Source organism: Haliotis asinina, chromosome 5 (genome assembly GCF_037392515.1).
Source record: "Haliotis asinina isolate JCU_RB_2024 chromosome 5, JCU_Hal_asi_v2, whole genome shotgun sequence".
NCBI lineage: Eukaryota > Metazoa > Mollusca > Gastropoda > Lepetellida > Haliotidae > Haliotis > Haliotis asinina.
Window position 1 is genome coordinate 42,043,452 of NC_090284.1, and position 20,037 is coordinate 42,063,488.

The window sequence follows — 20,037 nt, forward strand, 5'->3', positions numbered from 1 at the left end:
ACACGTCTAAACTATTTTCAGATAAATAATAGATCTCCAAGAGAGGTTGCACCTTAGTGGATAGCACCTGCAAAGATCAAATGTTTCCATGACATGTAAATGATGCCTGAAGATAAAGATTGGCCTGGTCAATATTTTGGGAAAGTAAGAACATGCTAACAGGGACACAAGTGATGGAATGGTAAAGATGCAGGAACGCAGGTGATGACATGGTAAGGATGGAAGAACACAAGTGATGACATGATAAAGATGTAAGAACAGAACTGATGTCATTGTAAGGATTTAAGGTCACATCATGTGATGACATAGTAGGGATGTAAAAACACAAGTGATGGCATGATAAGGAGGCAGGAACACAAGTGGTGACACGGTGACGATGTGAGAATACTGATGATGACATGGTAAGGAGACAGAAACAAAAGTGATGATATGGTAAGGAGGCAGGAACACAAGTGATGACATGGTACGGAGACTGAATCGGAAGGTTGATATGGTAAGGATGTAAGCACACAGGTGATAATTAACATCACAAGGATGTAATAACAGATGAGATGACATGGTGAGAAGGCAGGAACACAAGTAATAACATGGCAGTGATGTAAGAATACAAGTGATGACATGGTGAGGAGAGAGGAAGACAAGTGATGACAAGGTAAGGATGTAATACCACAAGTGGTAAATAACCTGACAACGATGGAAGAACACAAGTGATGACATGTGGTTTAAAGGATTGAAGAACGCATGTGATGGTAAGAAGACAGAAACACAAGTAATGACATGGTAAGGATGGATGTACCAACACAAGAGATGGCATGGTAAGGAGACACGAACACTAGTGATGACATGGTAAGGATGGATGTACGAACACAAGAGATGGCATAGTAAGGGGACACGAACACAAGTGATGACATGGTAAGGATGTAAGGTTATAAGCTATGGTAAGGAGACTGAATCAGAAAGATGGCATGATAGGGATATAAGAACACAGGTGATGATACGGTAAGGATGTGAAAGCAAAATAACAGATAAACACACCTAAGAGCAGAGAATAATCCCTCAATTATCTTTGCCGTCTGCTCACTGTTAACCCCAACATCAACATTATTCACCTGTGTCCGACATTACACATTCACGCTGTTTGGTAGAGGCAGTCAGCCAAATGTAACGAAGTGTGAATGGAGTATGCAGGTGCTCGCATGTCTGCCACAACCTTGTCGGGTCAGACTACCTCGTTTAGGTATGTACATTAGCTATGATTAGCTTCAGCAGAGAAATGGAGCGCGCCGCACCGATCTGGACTGACATCTTCCAGTGAGGCTCTCTGACCCGCCCGATGCAGTCCCGAGGAAGGTGAAGTTGTCGTCTGCTCTCTTGTCACGCGAACCGTGTCAGATGTTGACTCTTTAGATTCCGTATGATTCCCCATTACATTATAACATCATATGTATGCAGATAAAATTTTATTACTGTCTCAAAGATAACCACACATGTAGTCAATATTTGACTACTGATATAAAAAACGTAATTGCAGTCTTTAAGTGATCACATCGAATATAAACATCGACGTGATCAGTGCTAAATGTTTACTTGGAATATACATAGATTGCCAGATGAAACATGAAAGAAGTGACTTTAGGCATTCTGATTTCTTAAAACAAATATACTTTAAAATTTAAGAACGAAACATCGATGTTGAACAACGTTGCCTAGCTGAGTGTAAACATCACATTGTCAAACCTCTGTCATGGTGGAAATCCTAAACCTCTGTCCATTCATCTGAAAAGTTTACTGCAGGATTGTCTTCTCAACTCTTATACTATAAACTCTCGCAGTGGTGTATTTAATACCACGACTGTTTAACAACAATACCCCGTCAGTACCCCCCTCCCCCTCTACCCGCTCCCGACACGCCGCCTACAGCACACTCCTCCGTTCCACCCTGAGTGTTAAATCGAGATTGAGACTGTGAGTTTCTCTCCGACAGGCAGCAATCGGTATCACAGCGCCCAGCCGTTTCCTGGTATAGGGGCCACTTGAGACTTCAGCCATCACCCTGGCTAGCGGATCCCTCAACCCCCGTGTCCTCACAAGCACACAGAGAGAACTCGCAGTAACGCTGTCGGTTACATCCTTTGTGTCAAGCTTTTGTGGAGTCGTCCAGACTATGTGTGTTTGAATATCGTGATGTCAACACCCAACTCTGAGTGACTAGTGTTATACTGTAGTGCTCTGGAGGAGGATATTCGTTTATTGGATATATTTCAAGAAACGACAAACAGTAAGTTTTTTGTATTTATTTCGTACACTGTCACCAATTGCTCAATTCAGATTACATTGACACATATGTACATCTATCTCGCAATGTCAACAAAGTTAATCGACGAGGACTCTCGGCCTCTTGCACGAGTGTAATGTGATCTAAGGTCGCCTATTTAACTAGACCATACAGCTTTCGCTATATCAGCTTCCTTTACTTCCCTGTGTACATGCTATAGCAAAGTGAGGACAAGCAAGCGGAGAATACCGTTAATAGGGTGATGTATATTTCAACGAACAGCTGATCGGAGGGCTTTACAACCACGTGTCCCACAGCTTGCATTGCAGCTGAATCGCACAATGGGATAGCGTTGAGATGTTAACTCAAAACATATGAGTCAAATGAAAACGTATTGACGTACATGTTTGTTATATGTTCACATTCTCAGCACGAGGATGGCTGTTGTTTTGCATACCTCTGATTAATCTACTTTAAGAGCTATCTGAAATGAGCTAACTTTAAAACGAATCTATAGTTTTAGAGCCTCAAGGAAATTGATGCCAGAGCTGATATGACATAATTCATTCTACGCAAATAACGGTGTAGATGGAGTGGGGTTTACACATTGAGTAGGTACATCGTCACACATGTAGATTTGCTGGGGTCATTAGTACACCGGCTTTAAATGACTGACAGTTCCTTGTTTCAGGTCTTGATTTAGTGCCTGTTATTTATGATGAATCCAAAAGAGCTTGCGGTTGGATGGGATAGGGGTATTATGAAGGGGCAGTGGGTGTTTGAAGTACCCATCCCTTCCCTTTTAAATATGGTAAAGACTACAACGACAAATGTAAGCGGCTTCTTACAGTTAATGGTCAGCTCGTGTATGGTGAATACTTCATACCTTCGCGCCATTACCCATACGCACTGTAGAATTTGTAACCATTGTAACCACACACGCAGACACCCACCCCTTCACTCCAACACCCCCACCCTTTATAATCCATAATGTGCCCCCCTCCACACTTCAACGAAGCCTTCTGTATCTTATTTTCATTCATTCAGTTTAGTCGAGTCAATCAATAATCCTCATAAATGTATACGCTACCTGTTGATATTTAAACATTTTGACATCAGGCCGTGATCGATCGCTATTCACAACAGTTCGACATGCCTTTGGTATCAATTGAATATCGATGAGCACAGATCATACTTTATGGCAGTCAGTGAGTCAAATACATTCATCTGTGTAATTAATACGAGTCTTACTCAGACCGTGAAATCATTTATTTGATCGTTTATACCTTTCACTGTTGACTGGCTTAATTATTTTCTCGACCTCTTTTAAACTTTTCATGTTTGATAAGCATGCAGTTGATATATTCGTAAACGTACCTGCGTGTTTGAGTACGTCGGACGTTTTGTTCACATTCATACGTTAGGGAATTAATTTTAATTGTTTGAGATAATTTACTCATATACGAACAACCTTGAGGGTCATTTATATTTTTAATTCTGTTCTGTTCTAATTTCACGATAAGTAAATGAAATCGTCTCATACTAATTTGAATTTCAAGATATACATGGCGCGAAAGAAAATCTACCGTATTAAAACAGCATATGCTTATGCAACTTCGATTGGTTCCTATTAACTATTTGGCACAAACAGTTTATACTGTTACAAATTATATTCTTTATTACGAATATAGTGTAGAGCATCCCCATGACTACAATGCAATAACCAGTTGTCTAGACGTGTTATCAATACATATATGAAGCCGATTTGATTTGTTTATGTTGAAGTTGTTTTGACTGTCAATACTTGACAGACCAGAAGAAAATGAAACGCGTCCTCTTCATTGCCAGTCTGTCACATATAAAATAACCCAATATTTCTGTTCACCTGGCAATTCTTTCACGAAGCAACCTTTACTAAGGTTAACCTGAACTCCCATTCTTTAACAATGAAGTAAGGTTACCTTAGTGACTAACGATCACCTTAGTGCTTTGAGAAAGGAGGCTCTGAACTGAGCTAATGCATATTTCGTATGGATATATATTTACAAACTGCCATCAAGGTGATTCATGTAACCATTAAATATACCTCTTTATTGCGAAGGTAGTGTAGGCCATCGACCCATGACTACAATACAATAACCAGTTGTAAAGACTTGTTGTCAATGCATATATGAAGACGATTTGATATGTTTATGTTGAAGTGGTTTGACTGTCAATACTGGATATGGTTTAATAGGTGCAAACACCCTTTTCAGTACTATAGCATAATGTAGGCACTGTGTATGTCGAACCACGAAGAAGGCATAACCGATATATTCCCTAAAGCTGTGGTTTATAAATCGGATTCACAACATATTTCCGATATTCCCGGAAATTCAAGACGCATTTCCGATATATTCCCTAAAGCTGTGGTTTATAAATCGGATTCACAACATATTTCCGATATTCCCGGAAATTCAAGACGCATTTCCGATATGTTACCGAAGGTCCCGGAACATCTGAATTGACACATCTGAAATTAGGACTGAAACAGTCTAGAATCCTTACCACTACAAATAACAGAAGTAAATCACTCAATTACGTATACCAGCGGTCAGGTCTAATGGTTATCATTCAGAAATGCGTCTTCATGTGACTCAACGATCTCCTATATACAGTGAAGGTACTTTCGTAGCTTCCCTGATGTGAGATGGTCGATAGTGGAATTCAATCCGGTCTGAAGTAAATACATGTTCAATTAAGGTCCTCAGTGGTCGGGTCATTAATTAAAAGAGGATAGTAGATGGCAATGTCAACATCAACCTCTCCAGGTACCAACGTCATGCACTCCATCGTCTTGTGATCTTGACTGCTGATGGCCTTTGGAAAATGTCCAGCCTGAGAGAAGGATCAGTACCGTAGATCTTGAAGATTGTTGGCTTGATTGATAGCGTATATTCGCACTGTATATTCTTGAAGAATGAGTTGTCTTAGGAGACTGGTTCTCTTAGGAGATCGACCTGTACATTCTCCAAGACTGGGGTAGATAGTGTTGTCGGTAGTGCTGCAGATTCTTGATGAATGGGTTGGTTAGTGTTGAGAGTAGTGCTGCAGATTCTTTATGAATGGGTTGGTTAGTGTTGTGAGTAATGCTGCAGATTCTTGATGAATGTTTGTGTGTGTGTGTTGTCATTAGTGCTGCGGACTCTTGATGAATGGGTTTTTCAGTGTTGTCACTAGTGCTGCAGATTCTTGATGAATAGAATGCTTAGTGTTGTGAGTAGTGTTGCAGATTCTTGATGAATGGATTGGTTAGTTTTGTCAGTAGTGCTGCAGGTTCTTGATGAATGGGCTGGATAGTGTTGTCAGTGGTGCTGCAGATTGTTGTACAGAACGCAATGTTGGTTTGGTTTGGATACTGCAGATACTTGCAGAATGCGTTTGTTACCCGGTATGTACTACCACCTAGAATGGATTTTGAATTGTGGACGCAGTACAGTAAAATCCTGAAGCATTCGTTTATGACTAGTCATATAGGTTGTTCTAAAACACACACACACACACACACACACGCGCGCGCGCACCAAATAAATAAATAAATAAAGAAAATAAATAAATAAATAAATAAATAAATAAATAAATAAATAAATAAATAAATAAATAAATAAATAAATAAATAAATAAATAAATAAATAAATAAATAAATAAAAACAAAAACCATTTGTATTTGCATGATGGATTGTTGGAGACTGTGTACATGCCAATGCTGTGACTACAGTATCTTCAGGCAGCGTTGGTGTCTAGTGCTGTTAATGCCTACACGCCTTGTCTATCCTAGATTCTTGACGACTGCATTTATGACGATCCGTTCAAATCAGGGTTAGAATGGGACCTCAGAATCCCATGCATGTCATAAGAGGCGCCTTACGTGGTTGACACACATTATTGTGTAACAGTTACGTATACGTGAATTATCATCACTGAATTGTTTGGTCCAGGTTCGATTATTTACAGACCACCGTTAATTGGTTGCAATTCTGCCGAGTGCGTGAAAAACCACAGCATTAATGACCATTTTTTTAATTGTTTGAGAGAAAGTTTTATTTATGCATAAATATTCAGTCGTTCGGTCTCGTAGCCTAGAATTTCTAATTGTATTTCGATAGAACACATACTTTAACATTATAGAATTATAGTGTTAGCATTATATATTCTTGAAAGCTGATGCTAGTACCGTAGATTCCGAACACAGCGTTAATGACTGGTGCCGTTACTGATTATCCATGTCAGTACTGTAGAAAGATGACATCAGCGTCATTATCAACTGACAGAAGCGTTTCGGTATAGAGGGTAGCCAGCATTTGCCACAGCACACAGGATTCAAGTCAAAACACGTGTTTCTGCTTACCGTTGGGCAATCCTAAGTCAGCAGTATACACTTCTAAGTGGCTCTATGATACCTGTATGTCCACATACATGTATCAACATTGGAGATGTCAGCGTTTTCGTTCACGATTAATGACGTTTATTTATACCGTGTTTACGACCAGCCAAGGGTCGGGTGAAGGTGAAGGTGATGGCAGATCGTGTGATATTCCCTGCATCTCTGATTGATGGCGTGTACGGTGACCACAGACGTTGGAACAGATACTGTACATGTGCGGCATGGATCGGATGGTGCATCAGATGAGGATGCCTCTCTGGATAGGTTGTGCCACTCACGTTGGTTTGTACCTCTTAAACCCAATGTGTATCTGTTGTACTCGTGGACATCAGTGTGCATGAGTTGTACTTGTGGACGTCAGTGTTCATCTGTTGTACTCGTGGGCGTCAGTGTTTACCAGTTGTACACATGGACGTGAGTGTGAAACAGTTGTACTCGTGGTCGTCAGTGTTAAACGGTTGTACCCGTTGGTGTCAGTGTGTAGCAGTTGTACTCCTGGACATCAGTGTACTCGTGGAGGTCAGTGTGAAGCAGATGTCATGGACCTCGATGTTCATTCCTTGTACTCGTGGAGGTCAGTGTGAAGCAGTTGTCATGGACCTCGATGTTCATTCCTTGTACTCGTGGAGGTCAGTGTGAAGCATTTGTCATGGACCTCGATGTTCATTCCTTGTACTCGTGGAGGTCAGTGTGAAGCAGATGTCATGGACCTCGATGTTCATTCCTTGTACTCGTGGAGGTCAGTGTGAAGCAGTTGTCATGGACCTCGATGTTCATTCCTTGTACTCGTGGAGGTCAGTGTGAAGCAGTTGTCATGGACCTCGATGTTCATTCCTTGTACTCGTGGAGGTCAGTGTGAAGCAGTTGTCATGGACCTCGATGTTCATTCCTTGTATTCGTGGAGGTCAGTGTGAAGCAGTTGTCATGGACCTCGATGTTCATTCCTTGTACTCGTGGAGGTCAGTGTGAAGCAGTTGTCATGGACCTCGATGTTCATTCCTTGTACTCGTGGAGGTCAGTGTGAAGCAGTTGTCATGGACCTCGATGTTCATTCCTTGTACTCGTGGAGGTCAGTGTGAAGCAGTTGTCATGGACCTCGATGTTCATTCCTTGTACTCGTGGAGGTCAGTGTGAAGCAGTTGCCATGGACCTCGATGTTCATTCCTTGTACTCGTGGAGGTCAGTGTGAAGCAGTTGCCATGGACCTCGATGTTCATTCCTTGTACTCGTGGAGGTCAGTGTGAAGCATTTGGCATGGACCTCGATGTTCATTCCTTGTACTCGTGGAGGTCAGTGTGAAGCAGATGTCATGGACCTCGATGTTCATTCCTTGTACTCGTGGAGGTCAGTGTGAAGCAGTTGTCATGGACCTCGATGTTCATTCCTTGTACTCGTGGAGGTCAGTGTGAAGCAGTTGTCATGGACCTCGATGTTCATTCCTTGTACTCGTGGAGGTCAGTGTGAAGCAGTTGTCATGGACCTCGATGTTCATTCCTTGTACTCGTGGAGGTCAGTGTGAAGCAGTTGTCATGGACCTCGATGTTCATTCCTTGTACTCGTGGAGGTCAGTGTGAAGCAGTTGTCATGGACCTCGATGTTCATTCCTTGTACTCGTGGAGGTCAGTGTGAAGCAGTTGTCATGGACCTCGATGTTCATTCCTTGTACTCGTGGAGGTCAGTGTGAAGCAGTTGTCATGGACCTCGATGTTCATTCCTTGTACTCGTGGAGGTCAGTGTGAAGCAGTTGTCATGGACCTCGATGTTCATTCCTTGTACTCGTGGAGGTCAGTGTGAAGCAGTTGTCATGGACCTCGATGTTCATTCCTTGTACTCGTGGAGGTCAGTGTGAAGCAGTTGTCATGGACCTCGATGTTCATTCCTTGTACTCGTGGAGGTCAGTGTGAAGCAGTTGTCATGGACCTCGATATTCATTCCTTGTACTCGTGGAGGTCAGTGTGAAGCAGTTGTCATGGACCTCGATGTTCATTCCTTGTACTCGTGGAGGTCAGTGTGAAGCAGTTGTCATGGACCTCGATGTTCATTCCTTGTACTCGTGGACTTCAGTGTGAAGCAGTTGTGTTCGTGGACGTCAGTGTGAAACATTTGTACTCGTGGGCGTCAGTGTGAAACAGTTGTACTCGTGGAGGTCAGTGTGAAACATTTGTATTCATGATCGTCAGTGTGAAGTAGTTGTACAAGTGGGTGTTCGTGTGAAACAGTTGTATTCTTGGTCTTTAGTGTGAAACATTTGTACTCGTGGTCGTTAAAAATAGTTCTACTCGTGGACGTCAGTGTGAAACAGTGGTATACATGTACGTGTGGACGTCAGTGTAAAACAGTTCTACTCGTGGTTTGTGTAATTTCGTGGAATTCAAGCAAAATATGCGATGGTTATATTTTGCAAAGGATCAGTGGCTCAGCCGAATTACTGGTGCCTTCGCTTTCCATATCGAAGTCCTGGTTTGAATCCCCACACAGTATGACCTCAGTTCATTTCCCCTGGCTATTGGAAACTATAAGCATGGACTGTGCCCCATCTCCTTGGACTGCACACGCCAAAATGCGTCAGGCAATTACCCTGTAGCCTAGGTATGATAGCTTGCGTGTCGTTAATCATCACTGATAGCATCCACTTTCTTCCTGCTGGTAACCTGCTAATCATAGATTAAACATAACTGCCGGTTAGCCCTGATAAGTAATTCGGGCCTAGCATATCCAAGTTTGTGACGACCAGACAAAAGAATGTATATATGTCACATGTACGTGAATCATTATCAAGTATCACTAAATATGAATCACCTGCCTGACAAACAGACACACTTTATGAATGACATATTTCATCGTCGAGTGTCTGTATCATCAACACGCCTGCGATAAATGACAGCCAGTACATAATTCATCCCGATATAGGCCCAAATGGAGACCGAGATGGTTATGATAGGCCCCAGGAAATCATTTTTTAACAAAAAAAATCGACTTAATTCAACAGAATTGCCAAGCTAGGTGGCTAGCGAGGTAATCGTCACGTCATGACCCAGCAGCGTGGATTGTTGCGCATGACTTTATCCTCGAGTTTTGAACACGGTTATCTACACGCCGCCGTTCAATTACACAAAATGCCATTAGGACACAAGAAGTCGGTTTCTGGGAAGCTGGGAAGCGAACCCGGACTTCGAACTGGTGAAAGAAGCTTTGGCGATAATGGTGTACAACCGAGTTGTTTTATATTAGAAATTCGGGCGATGAAGATAATTATGTCGTTTTCGAAACATATGATGACATATCGGTTCAGGGTTTTGGATGGAGATATGAAACATTGGATAATTGATGATAGTGGTAACAACATTCATCTAAACTCTCTCAAGGTCGGTGAGCAGGCATATGCCATATTGGCCGTGCCGCTGTTCTATCTGTTAAACAGTTAAATCGGCTGTGTGGCACAGTGTGATACTTTACGCCACTGTAATGAGGTGTGATGTTGACCAGGGGACTCACTTCGTGTCCAGAAGAGTAAATTTGTCAAAAAATCAATAGTTTCTAATGTCAGATGTCAAAGCATTGACATAATGTCATAAGACTTCTCTTGCAAATTCGCAGGAGTTTCCCAGTCGTATAAGGCTCCGCAATAGCTCTGCTTTAGGATGGTTGGCTGTTTAGTGTTTAACACAATACTCATATGTGGGCGGCTTGTAAATAATCGAGTTTGGACCAGATAATCCAATGATCAACAACATGAACATCGTTGTACGCAATTGGGATACGAAGACACGTGTCAACACGTGTCAACCAAATCAACGAACCTGACCACCCGAACTGGTTACTGGAGATCAATATCAACACGGATCTTCACGGGTTCTGCCTTAGAAGTGCTGGAAAGATATGACAATGAGTTCAAGTGAGTGAGTTTTGTTTCACACCGCTGTTAGCAATATTTCGGCAATATCAGGACGGTGGACGCAAGGAATTGTCACCGCACATTGTACCCATGTAGGAATGGAACTCGGGTATTCGGCGTGACGAGCGAACGCTTCACCACAAGGCTACTCCAACAACCCGATCGAACCCAGACTTCCTCTCAGTATGTTTCTATCTTTTCAACATATTCCCATGCCCGTTTCATCCAACTGATATTGGAGAGAGAGGTCAATAGGTGGTGTAGAAATTCACACGAGTTCGATAGCCGGTGAGGCTACAACGTCTGAAGTTCTGATATTGCCACCGAGATTCTGTTGATATTACAGAAACACAGCTCAAAACAACTTAAACTCAACTCATACCTCAACGGTGTGCCACACAGATTATGCTGCCAACGGCTTGTTTTCTCACCCAGATGCCATCATTTACATGCTGTCATTGAAAACCGCCAGCTGCAGCATAGAAATAGTCACTATCAAGAAATGTTCCAAAGCGATGTTTCCTCGGTACATGTTATATCAGAACGGATGACCGTCCATCCGAAATGAAATATATTTCCCCAGTTAGCGTAATATTTTTCGACCAGGCTTCATGAATATACAAGGGTGAACAAACCTCTACTGGTAATCAGAATGTATTGGGGCCGGCGGGTAGCCAAGTGGTTAAAGCGTTCGCACGTCACACCGAAGGCTTGGGTTCGATTCCTCATATGGTTACAATGTATTTTGCCCATATTCCGTGACATTATGTGATATTGTTGGAACATTGCTAAAGCGGCGTAAATAGGTATTCAGTCACTTGTTCTGACGGCATCGACTATAGTTACCATCAAAAGTTTAGACTCACTGGTGTAAATATATGTACTTACTTCAGACAACTGTTCTAAACTACATTTTGCAAACTGTTCCATAATGTTTACCGGTTTACACATGAACAGACGTTCAAAACGTTGGAAAAATTATAGTGTTCAATAATAAAAATAAAATCATGAAAGTCATCGAAAATTGGTGAATTCTAAATTCTAAATATGGGTATATCTATATACCCAAACGCCTATTTTAACATGCACATTTGCGCATGTTTTTCAGCAGTTTGATGCATGTTCCTCGTGTAATTCATGATCATCTCCATAAGGTTTGCAACTGGTTTCCCTGAGAAAATCATCTTCGATAGAACCATATATGTGCAAAACATAGAGCAAGTGTAATAAGTAAGTCTAAAGGGAAGTATGCATGTACTATGGTTATGGTGCAGTCAAGCCTTGAACCATAATCAGGAATCTGGGAATGACGATTCTTGGAATCAGGGCAATACAGATCCTGAAACCATAATCCAACTGCAATAGGTCCGCGTCAGCATTTATTTTGTTGAGTGTTGAAGAAATGTTTCATACTTTCAGACCCTCAAATATTTTAATTTGTTCAATTTACCCTACCCCAATCACCCGTGTTCTTCACCCTGCAGTTTTTCATGTCGTTACAAGAGTGGCAAATAACGCTGACCATTGGATATCTTAGCGATTATATGTGATTTTGAACGTCAGATATATTATCATGTTTCACACGCCCATACGCCCGCGCAAATCAAGGTTTGAAATACTTATTCCATTTCTATATAATTCATTGCTAAACACCAACATGATAGCTTAAAAGGTGTCTCAAAATACACCGTGGCCACTTTCTATTAAAAAGGCCATAATAAAGACAACATTGGATCACTAGGCCTATTTGCCAGACACATAAACTGTACGGCAAACACTTCTATCACATCTCGTCCACTTTGTAGTGAGAACGGCCCATTACCCATACTCCATCAAAGTGACAGTCCCGCTGCAATTGTCCACCTCCAGACTCGCCATCTCACCTTTTGTAACCAGCTAACATAGGGCTTACTCTCCATCCACAGATCCAGTTAATTCCTCGACCATTACGATCTAAAACCCCTCGTAAAGGGCGTCCCCTGCTCGCAAAGTTTGTAATTATATACGGTTTATAACAATCATAAACAACCATTTGTATTGCCGTATCACAGCCTAATAGCTTCGTGAAGGTTTTGTTATTTTTCTGATAGATGATATTGCCACTCGCCTATAGGCTTCTTATCGTTGTTACAGCGCTGGGGTTTTATCATTGCGGAATACGATCTATATTGCGTGTGACAGAGAGCAGGAGACATGTCCCGTGCTCCAATATCAATCTTTCTGGCCGATTTCTATAATAATAATCAATTTTACCAACTGACCCCTCACATTTCCCATTAAAAAGGATTCATATTGCTAAATCAGAAAAGTGGAACTTGTTAAATATGGTGAAGACGAGACATTTTGTAAAGATCTCTTGAGAATATTCAAATCCTATAAAATCATCTGCTTGAAGCCTGATCCGCCATGTCCTGATATTCGGTGTGAATGCATGTTGAACTAAGCTCGCCTGACCAACAATGGCAGAAATCGTCATCGTCATCAATCCAAATCGGTTAACTGAATGGCTTCAGACTAGTTCGTCTAATCAATATCCGTTTTTCTGTAAGTTATCCATTTAAAAACGTGTGAAAGCTAATAATCTGAAACTGTGGTTAAGGCCGTTGATAATATTTAATTGTCCAAAGTGACATGATGGTTTTGGCTTGTGTGAATGATGAAATTTTTGAACCCTGATTGCCTATTCTTAAAGATTTTAACTTTATATGACCACAACTCCACGTCTTAGCATTGATTTACGACAACCACAGGTGAAAGACCGCTTTTTGGTAAAGCTCATGTCTTACTGTTTCAGTATATTTGAATACTAAGTGGTTGTCTGTCCTTTTAAAGTGTGACTGAGTGTGTTTAGATTTACACTGCTTTATGCAATATTACAGCAATATCACGGCAGTGACGCCAGGAATTAGCTTCACGTATTGTGCATTGTGGAGAATCGAACCCGGATCTTCGGTGTTTTGAGTGAAAGCTTTAACTACTAGGCGACCCCACGGACCCCATTTGAAGAGACCATGCTGGCGATTTGCCTCGATTATTGCATGGTTCTTGCAAATTTGGTATAGCTGTTCATTTGCGTTTATTCAAACATTTTAAGACGCACTTTCTCAACTTTACAAATCCATGTCACAAAAAAACCAAAACTTTTAATTATAAGTACATATAGCTAAAATGGTCATTGAAAAAAGGAATAGATGCGAGGATGTGATAATCGCAGCTATATAACATCATATATTCTATTTCAACTACTGTTGAAATGTGCGTGTGAGCTAACAAAACTATACTTCAGACAAAATTTAAATATGAAATTGTTTTGTTTTTTTTCGAAATCCATCTACATATTCATATCTGCTGATGAATTTGAAATAGCTCTGGTTGTCTTTAAACGATACCACGCGCCACCTGTGTTTAGAGCAAGTGAGCGAGTTTAGTTTCACACCACACTCAACAATATTCCAGCTCTATGGCGACGACCTGTAAATAACCGAGTCTGGGCCAGATATTCCAGTGATCAACAGAGTGAACATCGTTCTACGCAACGTGGATATCATGACATGTGTCAACCAAGTCAACGAGCCTGACCACCCGATGCCCTTTGCCGCCTCTTACGTCAAGCATGGGTTACTGTAGGTGTTCTAACCCGGATCTTCACGGGTTCGTTGTGTTTAGAATAACATTGACAACGTCGGTTCGTGTCATGTGAATATTCATGTCATATTAGTGCAATCGCCTCTGATCTGAATTATTGGATATTACCAAAGCCATTTGCATTATACGTCAAATTCGATCTTATCTGTCCAAATTCTGTACACTGATCCCGGCTGAGTGATACCATTCCCTTTAAGTTATTTATGCATAGCTATTAGAGGAGACCTTTTCTGATCTTGAAATTGGTTTAGCCCACAGACAAATGACCATATTTGATCACAGGAGGAATGAGTGAAGTAAGCTTAACGGATCTTATAACAACACTTCTGATGTATGGGCACGTGGATCGGTCGGGTAGTCTCGTGTTTTAAACGTTTTAAAATAGTTTCGAGTTTGCAAATGGGTACAATGTATGAAGCCTATTTCCTTAGCGAATGTTGCAAAAGCGGCGTAAAAATATACTCAATCACCGTGCCTCACCACAGTGGAGAGCATCATTATGAGGCGATTCTTCGACGTGATCACAATCTGTGGATGGAGACACTGCTAAGGGACACAACTCTAAAGAACACATTGTTGATCTTTTGACTGCGAGGTCAAACATGCTTTTAGGGGTGGGTAGACTGAAGTCCAAAAGAAACTTTACCACTCTAATATGAAATGGCTCAAATTAAAACAACACAAGTTCAAATATGACAACACATTATGCAGAAAGTGTTATACGTCCATGGTACTTTTATGAAGAATATGCAAAAAGTGAAAATCATCTGTGCAATCATGGGACATAAATGATATGGACGGGATATCACATACACTCACACTGGAAACGTAGAAAAAGGCCACTAAAATGTGACGACGGAGGAAGGGGTAATACAATTGTTCTCATTGCTAGGCCTTTTGGTGGCTCCCTCGTTGCAGGAACTAGAGCAACGTTACTGACAGACCGGGTAGACATCAGATAGGCCAAGAACTGGCAGATCTAGTATTCCTGCGCTCAAAGAGGACCGGTTCTTGTGCACGTAGCATCTCCGGAATCGATTCCTGACATCGCCGATGAATGCCTTGGACATCTAGTCAGTCGATAGACAGTGGCCAGGCATTTAGGGCTCAAGGAAACAGATAGCAGATCTTAGAAAAGACTAAAAGGAATATTGTCGCCAGAGACTGACGTGGTTTCGGACTGGTATTGTGAAGACATCAGTGGTTGTCGTTAAAGGCAATTTGACAGCTCAGCATTTCATGGATTTTTCGTCCAACTGTCCTATCAACTCTAGATCCCATACTACCCGAAATGTAAAGGATTTCCTTGCGGCCAGGACGACCAGCATGTTGCCTTGGGCTGGACATCCCCAGACATGTCCCCATAGAACTCTTCTGGAAGGCCATGGATCGTCGACTTCGACTACACCCTCCAGCCAACTGACAAGAAATGATCCAGGGCCTCAAAGAAAAATGGCGACGTACTAGAACTGACGTCATCAGACTGTTGGTCGGAGATTGTTGTTGGAGATTCATGCTATACGTGCAGCTAATGTTACATGTTCATAACGTGGATAACCTATATTCGCTGTTCCACCTCAGTTCGGGCAACTGTCATGTCAGAACCAACTGCGATATAACTCTCGTTATTAGTGTTGATTGCGTTACGAAGGTGATCGTTTTTATACATTTCACACCTTGCATCAATCTGTTGTTTTGAAGTTAGACTGATTTAAAACCATGGGGTAACGTTCTTTTGGCTGCAGTATGACAGTGTAAGGCATTAAGTGCTGTTAGATCGTCAGATATTACGTTGTTTTCCTTTCAATGAGTTTGAGTTTATGTAGTAGAAAAAAGTGCTCTTAGATGTATTTATATTGTTCAATATATAATTACAACAACAGAAACAGAACTTCAAACGTTGTTTAAAATGGAAAATTGTAAATATGTATATCGCCTAAAACATTCTTGCGTTCCATAAAGTTTGATTCATGTGCATATATGTTATTGCTGATGTTTTTTTATTTATCATTTAATATCTATCAATTTAGAAATAATGAATACTGTGTGTTTTGTAAAGAGGTCATGCATATTGAAAGCGTTTGGAAAGCTTTCTGTTTCGATAGCAACTGAATCAACGCATAGGTGAATACATTGTTTTGTTCAAATGATGTTGCTGTTATCAGATGCAGCTGCAGCTGTTCAGGTTAGTCTACCTCGCGGTCCCTCAAACATTTAGTATTTTCCCTGCAGCCTGGACTCCCTGCAGGCTAACGCTTTAATTGTAGAAGTCTAGATTTCCCAGGCTCTGGAGTCAGTGGAACGGGGTATGTTTATGACAGTCAAACTTATATCCACTCAATGACTAAGCGTATAGTCTACTGATCAGAGACCACTTGCACAAAGCGATATTAAGGCTTCGACTATCTTAAGCCTATGTTGGGAGCTGTAGCGCTAAAATCGCTTTGTGCAAGTAGGCTCTGGTATTCGTTCCACTACTCTCAGTGAACGAACTTATAGCTCCTGTCAGGTCAATGGAACCCCATGCAAATACATGATCGTTTCCTACGAGGAAGGGTTTTTGACAATAGCTGCTTCAAACTGATTTATCAAACGCGTGAGAATAACGCAGTAATATGATCGGTATTTTCACATTACATCGTGCATGTTTTAAAAGCGGATATAAACGCACTGCATTTTATGTGTTTTTTTAAAGTTTGACCTTGACTTTAAAAGCTGCTTTTGACACCGTGTCGGAGCGGAGCGTCCGTGGTAATATTATCTTGTGACACTGTTTACAATTGTATGAGTAAGTGATAAATGATAGAAAGAATATAGCGTTGGCTTGTTCTAATGGTATAGCCATGTACAGTATATACTGAGGGAAACAAATAACGGAACACACAACTACGTTTCTGCGTTTCTGCAGAAACTGCGTAGATTGGAATATCAGCATGAGTTGGGTTTAAGAGATCTATTGATAATTGACAATGATACAATAGCATTATCAACGCTAAACTGTTCCACTCATAACTATAAAGGCTGATTTTTTCAGCCTCAGTTATCTAATATGTAGTTTAGTTCATTTATTTCTGCTGTATTTCTGTTTATCGACGTGCTTAGCAATGCTCCAACTATATAAAGCGTTTTTCAAACAACTGAGTCTGTATAGACAAGGTGATGATGTATGACCACGACTCTCGCAATGAGGATACATACAATCAACTGCGTCAAAGGGCCGGGCCATCATTCAACCACATTGTTGTCACCGAAAACCTCTGTTGGAAAATGCATATTTAATCAAAATCAGTTAACTGAATGGCTTCAGACCTGTTCCCGGAATCAATATCCATTTTTCTGGAGCTTTGAAAATGTATGAACAACCCAAAAACTAAGAATCTGAAATTGTGATTAAGGCTGTGGAAAGTCAGTGGTGCTCTCACGTATATAACCTAGTATCGTCCTACGGTTTTCACAAGTTTAGCAACAATATCAAATAGCGCTGATTATATTCTGCTCGGAAATGTACATCAAGGTCAATAGTGAGATCCAATATGTAGCCCAGTGTAGTTCTACAGTTTCCAACATATTTGAGGTAAAATTTACTGCAAGGGCAGTGGTAAATCATTGATACAATCCACAGGTGTTCTGTTGTTCGCCATGTATACAATACAAAACAGGAAGTTTTTGCCTCAGCTGACTGGTAAATACAAGGGTGGAGTGGTAACCAAGTGGTTAAAGCGTTCGCTCGTCACGCTGAAAACCCGGGTTCGATTCCTCTCATGGATACAATGTGTAAAGCTCATTTCTGGTGCTCTCCGCCGTGATGTTGCTGGAATGTTGTTAAAAGCGGCTTAAAACCATACTCACGTGCACTCACAGGTAAATGCTAGGTAGAATAGTTTCAGAGAATGTGGTGAGAAAGAATACTAATACACATAGAATAACCTACCATAGTGTACGTTGATGTTGTCATTAAATTGTTAAATAACGTGGCAGAACATTCGGCTGGTAGAATGTGAGATTTGCACTTCTAGAGTAACACAGCACCACATCATGGTGGAATGAAAAATGCATTAGCCTACTGTAATCGAGATCAGTATATTGTCAGTATAGTAGGACAGCTGATATTTCCTTAGAGTGGGGTGGCAATGCAGCTGTAGGGGTGTTATTTACTGAACCAAACTTGCAAGGCAGTTGTTTTGTATTCTTCGTTCAACAATGCCATTTCCACTTACTCCATCTTCTAGACAGTACGTTGTCATTCAAGTTCACCCTAGAGTTCGGGCAGAGGGTAGCCTTGTGGTTAAAGCGTTCGTTACGCCGAAGAACAGGGTTTGATTCCTATTGTGAGTACTATACACTTTCCCATTCCTGGTGTTCCTCGACGTGGTATTTATGGGATATTGCTAAAAACGCGTAAAACATTTCTCATTTAGCATAATGGTTTCATTTTAATTTACATTTCCGTGACGATCCGGGTTAGAATAGGTCTTCAGCAACCCATGCTTGCCACAAAAGGCGACTATGCTTGTCGGAAGAGGCGACGGACAGGAACGGGTGGTCAGGCTCGTTGACCTGGTTGACAAGTCATCAGTTACCAGTTGCGCAGATCGATGCTCATGCTCTTGATCACACGATTGTCCAGACTCGATTAATTACTGAGAACCGCCATATAGCTGGAATATTGCTGAGTGCGGCGTAAAACTAAACTCTTATGTATATTTTCGTCACTCTCCGTGGCTTCAAGCTAGGTTTATGATATAATACGGAGGTTTAAATATCTTTTTCCTTAAACCTAGTTTCTGAGCAACTCATATTGTGACTTCCGACTGAAGTTTGATAAGCACATTCGTCACCCAAATCCACTTCGTGGCATTGCTCATCTCCGCTCAACGTGCAGTGTTCATGCGTCGTATCCGTCAGTCTATCCAACGTCGTAGCCATTTCTAATTTCGGTTCAAGGTACAGTTTTGTAAACCCAACCCACATTCGTTGCAGATGATGATCTCAACTCAACTTACAGTTTTTATGCATCGTATTCGTCACTCAATCCAGTTTCGTGACATTTACTAATCTCTGTTCAACGTAAATTTTATATAGCATGTTCGTGGCAGTTGCTGATCTCCGCTCCACATGCAGGCTTTAAACATTGAACTCGCCACTTAACTCATCTTCGTGGCAGTTGCTAATCTACTTTCAACATTCAGTTTTTCGAAATCATATTCATCACTAAATCCAACTTCTTGCCATTTCTAATCTCCGTTAAAAGTACATTTTCGTACATCGTATTTGACACTTAAGCCATCTTCATGGCAGATGCTAATCTACGTTTAACAGAAGTTTCATACGTCATATTCCCCAGTAAACGCAACTTGGGGGCACACTACATGCTATGTTTATCGTTGCTACCCGTCGGTTCACAAAAGCATGTCCAACTCACGCTTGGTCTGTTCAGTGTCAATAGACCCCTGGTCGATTAAGGCACTTTTGTTTGGGCAACATGTGTTACTTCCATGTCGGTAATAACATGTCGGTAATAACATGTGGGAATAACATGTGGGAATAACAAGCAACTGTGAAATGTTCATTTCAGACTTAAGTACTGATAACATTGATGCATGGCACAGGTCCACACATGCATAAATAGTAAATAAAACACACAGCCATCGATCCCTGTTATGTTTTTGTAATGTCTTCAATCGGTGCTAAATGGTGCACTCCCAGAATAAATATTAAAACATTTTGATAATCGGTATTATTACAGACTTTGTTATTGAACGTATGGGATACTATGCACGTGTATATACTACCCGTCAA

At 41.1% G+C, this 20,037-nt stretch overlaps 1 protein-coding gene across 1 annotated transcript in view; it reads left to right on the plus strand.

Moving 5' to 3' along the window:
• Positions 1-2,086: 2,086 nt before the first annotated feature.
• LOC137284517 (guanylate cyclase 32E-like) overlaps positions 2,087-20,037 on the plus strand; it is a 122,603-nt gene continuing 104,652 nt past the window's right edge. The window contains exon 1 of the mRNA XM_067816350.1: positions 2,087-2,278. The gene's annotated coding sequence lies outside the window, so the exon portion shown is untranslated. The remainder of the gene's footprint in view (positions 2,279-20,037) is intronic.